Source organism: Chrysochloris asiatica, unplaced genomic scaffold (assembly GCF_000296735.1).
Source record: "Chrysochloris asiatica unplaced genomic scaffold, ChrAsi1.0 scaffold00022, whole genome shotgun sequence".
Classification (NCBI taxonomy): domain Eukaryota; kingdom Metazoa; phylum Chordata; class Mammalia; order Afrosoricida; family Chrysochloridae; genus Chrysochloris; species Chrysochloris asiatica.
Window position 1 is genome coordinate 622499 of NW_006408540.1, and position 7379 is coordinate 629877.

Sequence of the window (7379 nt, forward strand, 5' to 3'; positions counted from 1 at the left end):
AAACAAAACAGAACACAGGGAAGAGAAAGAGAAGATAGAACAAACAAACAAAAATGAAAGGAAAAACCAGGGCAGGTGTCAGACTCAGAGAGGAGAAAATTCTGGAAAGCTCCTGCCAGCCAACAAACTCAGATGGTGAATCAGTTAGGGATTATATGATGGTTCTTCTGGCCCTAGATGGAGTTCTTATCAGCTTAGGTGTTGTCCATTTTCAGGGCAGGAAATCCAGAACTAATGTGTGCAGACCCCAAAAATAGTTTGGATCAGGGTCTCTCTTGTTCAGAGTGTAGCAGGAGTAGCTGTGGCTGCCACTAGACTTCCTGCTGGTCTGAACTGGCATTCCAGGTCTGGAGAAGGGATTGCCTGAATCCAGGCACCAAGAGTGGTGCAGATAGCATCAAAATGAAAATGATGCCACTCGTAACTGAATGACTCTGATTGATCTGAGGGTAGGAGTTGCCTTGGGTGGATGAGGGTTGGGGCTGGCCATGCCTCTGATCACCAGGGGAGTATGGAGAACACTAAAGGATCAAAGCTTTCTCACCACCAGTCACCAGTGCATCTGCACCAGCCAACTGTTGTCTGCTTCCAATGTCACTCCCCCAAAAATCAAGACAATTGTGTTGTCTGGCTGGCTGACATATTTCATCTGTATCCTTTTTACACTGTGCTGATTCAGGATTCCTAGTAAGCATTCAATCAGCTTCTTTATACCATCCTGTGAAGCTTAGGGTTCCAGTAAAATCATCTACATCTGATTAATTTGGTCTTCCGTATCTTTGTTATAGAGGGTCGATGTAACATGTCTGCCTAATCTGCCATCATGTCGTAAATTCTCCATTTATTTTTAAAGACACCAATTTATAAGCATAAAACACCAATTTTCACTACCTTGAATTTTTTACTTTCTATATATTCTTATGGTTTCTAACAGGTCAATACAAATAGGTAATCCTCTGCATGCCAGAAATACATTTAGCAATAAAATATCTTCCTTTTCCCAGTAAGCAAGTCTTTGGAATGAATTTAACATACTGGAAAATACTTCTTTCCATTCCCAAAAGAAATTCAGCACATTCTTCAGGACTTTATGATCCTTATACTATTTGCTATTGAGCAGGCAATAACAAGGATATATTCTGAAGTCTAGCATGCATTTATTCATTGATTTATTTTTATTTTTCTCAATAGTCTGAAAGCATGGGTAGGAAATCAAACTTCTGCATTTATCATTTTGTGGAATATATATATATATATGCATATATATATATGTATATATATATTATAATATAAAGACTCTAATATCAGCTGCTATTTTCTTGCAACACTAGACAAAGAGTTTGACCATGGTTAGAGTGACAAATATATTAATATATTAAGTTTGATTTGTAGGCTGAGGAAATGGAATTTCTACAAACCCAGGAAATGAGTAGAGTATTTTGAAGGATTTGTCCTTATTCTTCACTAACAAATTTACAAAAAAACAGATGAAGTGACATTTAAGAAAATAAACAATAAAGATATCCTTCTTTAACAAATCAATTAAAGTCAGATAGACCCTTGAACAGTCTCAGTTACTGAAGTTTGTGATATTAATTCCGGGTGAAGCAATGATAATTTCTCAGTTGCTAGCCAAAGTGTCAGTTCAATCCCACCATTGACTCAACAAGAGAAAAGACCTGCTCTCATAAAAATTACCTCTATAAAACCCTTTGGATCAATTCTATTCTCTCATAAGAGGTCATTATAAATTAGAATTGACATAACAGGATACAATAATACATACATGCACATTTACATTTATCAAAAACATATTTAGTAGATGTACTCACTCATTTCTGGATAAGGGTTAGATGAGTAATATCATATTGTTGTTTTAAAGAAGCTATTTCTTTATTAATTTTTAATGCAATGAATATTTTGAATAAATTATTCCAAAATAAATTCATAAGCTTATAATTTGAACAAGAAATAGAGGCCACAATATGACATTGGATGTTTTTCTTACCAGATTATAATGATAGTGAGGTTATTCGGAGTGCTGGTTTTGGGGCCAGTTTATCTGAATTGAAATCCCATTTCCCTCACTTACCAGTTGTTGGGCTGCTGATATTCTGCTTAATTTTTTTTTTTTTTTAGCTTGTGAAATACTTTATTTTCCTCTGATTTAAAAATTCCACTTCATAATTCCCCATAAGAATGGTTTGAAACTAGTTATTAGTACAAGTTAAACTTGTTTGGCCATGTTCATAGGAAAAGGGCAAAAGATCTTTATTCACCAACCTGAGGCTGTCCCTCTCTTTGAAGGCAGCTCTGAAATTGAGTTCCATTTTGGAGGAGACTTACTTAACTATGGGGGTGGAGCAGCGTGCTTTGGGCTGGTAGGTGGCAAAGTGTAGGAGGTCCCTGAAGGGCATTCTTAGTTGGTTCCCACTGAAAAGGTACAGAAAAGCCTCAAAAAAGACAATCTAGTTTCTGAAAACAAACAGCCTTTTCTAAGACTTGTGATGTCACAGAAAAAAGCGAGTGGGAGGGGTCAGGGTGCCTGAAAAGAGAGAGTAGTTTTAGGAGAAAAGATCCAAGAATACACTATGAGTAGGGAGTGAATCACTTCATATTTTGGCTTTAAAATATGGATTTTTTTTTTTTTTTAATGCACTTTCGTGGCCCTCGTGAATGGTAAGCTACTGACTAGCTTTTTGGGTGTGTTAATTACACAGTCATGATAATAACTTGGTTGCTCCAAGCAGGCCATACCCAGAGAAGGACTTCATGCTTAAGGTGGAGAATCCATGACAAAGAGACAGACCTTCACTGAAGTTAAGTGCGTTGGCACAGTGGCTTAATAATGATCACAGGACCAGCCAGGGCTTCATTCTGTTGTACACAGGGTCACTATGAGTTGGAAATGTTGTGATGGCACCTCACAACACAACAACAACAATAATACCAAGATGGGAGCTGTTAGTAATGTGCATTTTAGAGTCTGGGAAGGAAATCTTTTAATGGCCCTTGTCTTCAGTTTGCCTCTGGCATACACATTACTTTCTCAACATTTAGTACACGTGTTCTCGTGCCTTCTTTACGACCACAGTTGTCAGGGTGTTAACGGAACACTTCAGTAGCTACAATAAAACAGCGGCAAAAACACCTACTGGATTGTTGCTGGCTTTTCCTGCAAGGATGACTCTGGCTTTGACCTTGTTCATGTTAAAGTTCTTCAAGTAGGCCTCATAAATTCTCTTGGAAAGAGATTTGAGATCTGCAGTTTCAGAATCTTCTACATCATGGTCACATGTAAAACTTTCTGCTTTCAATTTTGCTTTTTCAGACCTTGGCATTCGTCCAAAACGAATTGACTTATGTAACATCCCCATCGAGAGGTATTTGTGGAAACGACAATATCGGCACTTGTTTCGATTCTTTTTCTGAATCTTGCAGCTACGATCACATTTGTCGTAAACCAGCTTTAGCCGAATGGTTCGACGAAAAAAAACCCTTGCAGCCTTCACAGGCGTGCACCCTGTAGTGGTAGCCAGAGGCCTTGTCCCCGCAGATCCTGCACTCAAGGTTCAGTGCTCTGCTGGGTGGCTCCTCAGCACTGCCAGGAAACACAGGATAGTTCACAGACAAAGAGCTGGAAGCTGGGGAGAGTATCTGTAATAACAGAGCCATCGGAGCCTGGGCCGCTTCCTAAATACTGATCATCTGTGAAACCATCGGAGCAATCCTCACCAATGAACTGCGAAATCTCCTGAACATTGCCAATTTCCTGTAGGAATTCGTCAGACAGCGGACTCTCCAACTCATCAGCCTCGAGTGGGGACAGCGGGCAAATGGGGCTTTCTGTGTCCACCATCTTGATTAGACAGCGCTGGTCACACCACTGAGCCAGTTTTAGACACGTCATCAGGAAAGACCAGTTGCTGTGATGACAAGGTCTTGGTTTGGAGGTTGTCTTGTCACAACTGTTACCTCACAGGGAAGAAGATAGAGCCTTTAACTTCAGCCTGAGCCTCAGCCGCTGCTGCCACCGTGCCGCCGGGTGGACAAGCCGAGGCGAGGACGGGGTGCTGGGAGGGCTCTCAGGCCGCCTCCGCCCCGCCCGTCGCCTCTGCTTAAAATTTTTGAGAAAAATTATTCTAAGTGTTCATTTAACTCTGATTCTCCTATATTTCTTGGAAACATAGAAGGAATACATTTCTCAATCTTTTGCAGATGTGCAGAGGATGTATTGCATTTTGACCAATAAGCTATGGATAGAAGAGATGAGTGTACATCTTAGCTAGGACATTTCATAACCGGTATGAATGCTCCATGCATGACCTTTCCTTGTACAGTGACCCTGAAAGCTAAAAGATGATATGGAAGAATCAAAACCCAGAAGAGCATCCATTAAATGAGAGAATATGGAGACCAACAGTGGACATTAAGTATGAAATAAGCCTTGCTTGTATTAAATTACAGAGAGTTGGGGATTCATTTCTTATTGCAACATGTGGTTTTTGTTCAAGTTCACCAGCCACTCCTAGGGTTTCCTAGGAGTGAGCTTGAACCACCAACCTGGCAGTCCAAACTGATCTTGCAGCCCAGTCCATTAAGCCACAACACCACACCAGGACCTAACTTAATACTGCTAACATATTCATGTGTATTAATTTCTTCATCTGTAACTTGGATAATTATAGCCTATAGTTTTTGTTTGTTTGTTTTTTGTGCTTATCATCAAAATTTTATTGAGGCAAGAAATCAGTGAAGTTTTTCCATTCTTATTATTAGTAACGTGCATGTCCCTGATGTAATATATTTTAATTCCAGAATATTTCATTTCAATAAGCCCTGAATTAACCAACAGTGAGTTCAGTTATTTTTACTGATTCTACCATTTCTATTATTTAAGACATTAGTTCTATCATAACCTAAAACAGCTGTAATATGACTTTTGTCATATAAATCCAAAAAACTTGTAATTACCATTTTTGTTACATGGAATGTTTTCATGTTGGTAAGAATATATCAGCTGCTAATTTAATTTACATTTTTCAAAACTGTTTCATTTCCTATTATGTGGATGAAAATATTAGCTATTAACAGGAAAGAATGAGGAAGGTAGAGTAGTAGTATTTAAGAATGGTAGACATTAGAGTATTAGAATGTAAACGATTACCTCTGGATTTTTCTGTATTGCTCTACCCCAAACCAAATAGATTTTCCAAGACTGTAAATCTCTACAGAAGAAAACTGCCACATCTTTCTCCTTTGAAGTGTTTAGTGGGTTCAAACCACTGTCCTTTAGACTAGCAACTGAGAGCTTCAACCCTATGCCACCAAAGTTCCTTTCTATTGCTCCAGATAAAGCTTTATCTATCAAGCTTTAGTATAGACCATTTTAACTCCTCTCCAACTCTAGGAATGAAATAAGAACTTGCTGTACTCCTTAAGAAATTTAAGCTCTTTGCAGACACTTTCCTTAATCCACATGACATCAATGACAGGTATTATTTCCTGTACTTTGCAGATAAGAAAAATATACCATAGAACACAGGAACAATGAGAGAGAGCCACTCCTTACCAGAGGCATTTACTCTAGGGGAAAGCAACTTAAGGTCTTAATTTCCATTCAGTTGTTCATTGATTGGTCTCTCTTGTGTTTTAAAACAGAGTCAAATATGAAAAGAACAGTTTCTCAGAGCAGAGAAAAGGAAATATATTCCCTGGAGGAGCAAAGTATTTTTGCATTATTGTCTCATTTTGCTGAACTCTGGGGAAGAATTTATTGACCAAAGAAAAGAACAAATGGATTAGCAGATCTAGTGGGATAAACGCTCCTTGGATTCTAGGAGGTTCATACAGCAGAAATGAAAATAATAATATAATGTTTCTAATTTATATTTAGTTTGAAAAGTATAGTCTCATTTTTCTTAAATGAGTAAAGCTAATCATTGTTTTGAAACTCTAAGCAAAACCCACTGCCACTGAGTCAATTCAGCCTCACAAGAGCCCTATAGGAGAGAGGAGAGTGGCTCCGTAGTTTAGGAGGCTGTTTATCTTTAAAGATGAGGATGCCTCAGCTTTGTCCTGCATCAAACCACTGACTTTTCAGTTAGCAGCCCAAATGCTTAACCCACTGCACCACCAGTGCTCCATGATTTAAAATCTTGTAAGGGAAAATTCATTAGCTTATGATATGTTCGTATTACTGAATTATACGTAATACATTACCATGTAGTTACATGTTTAGGGAGTGTGGTGTGGCCCCATACAATAAACACTAGACTATGGACCACAAGGTCCACAGTTCAAGCCCTCCAGCCATTCTGCAGGAGAAAGATGAGGCCTTTTGCTCCTACAAAGATTTAAAGCCTTGCCCCTGGTATGGCACTGTAGGATAAGCATACCACCTCAAGGTAGATTTGAACCACAAAGCTGGCACTTCAAACTCAACAGTTACTCCTTGGAAACCCTATACAGGGTCACTATGAGTTGGAACAAACTCTATGGCACTTAACAACAACAATAATAGCATATTTATTTACATGATTACAAGTTATAATAAATTTTACTATGGTAGATACTGGTAGCGTAGTGGTTACGAATCGGGCTATGAATCGCAAGGTCAGCAGTTCGAAACTACCAGCTGCTCCGCGGGAGAAAGATGAGGCTTTCTGCTCCCTTAAAGATTTACAGCCTTGGAAACCCTGTTCAGGGTCACTATTGGTTGGAACTGACTCGACGGCACTTAACAACAACAACAACAGCAGTTACTATATAAACAAGTGGAGTTTCCTGTATCAAAAATTTATGCCATCTACTGCTGGTGACCATTACTTGTCTGTCAGTTTGTCATACTGTGGTGGCTTGTGAGTTGCTATGATTCTGAAAGTTATGCCACAGGTATTTTAAATACCAGCAGGGTCACCCATGGTGGACAGATTTCAGATGAGCTTCTACACACTCCACAAAGGAGTGACGAACTACTTCCGATTCTTTAGTCACTGGAAACATTACGAATAGCAGAGAAACACTGTCAGTTATAGTGCCAGAAAATGAGCCCCTCAGGTTAGAAGGCACTCAAAATGTGACTGGAGAAGAGCTGTCTCCTCAAAGGAGAGTTGACCTTGATGATGCAAATGGAGTAAAGCCCAAGGGAGAAAGGCCCACGGGACCTTCATTTGCTGATGGGGCACAACTCAAAATGAAGAGAAACAACTGTAAATATCCATTGAAAATCAAAACATGGAATGTACGAAGTATGAATCTGGGAAAACTGAAAGTTGTTGAAAATGAAATGGGGCACATAAACATTGATATCTTAGACATTAGTGAGTTGAAATGGACTGGTATTGGCCATTTTGAATTTGAATTTGAATTTGAATTTG

General features: G+C 39.0%; 1 pseudogene; it reads right to left on the reverse strand.

The window, feature by feature from the left end:
* The window catches only part of LOC102814529, a 4544-nt pseudogene extending 685 nt beyond the window's left edge, over window positions 1–3859 (reverse strand).
* Between the last annotated feature and the right edge of the window lie 3520 nt (window positions 3860–7379).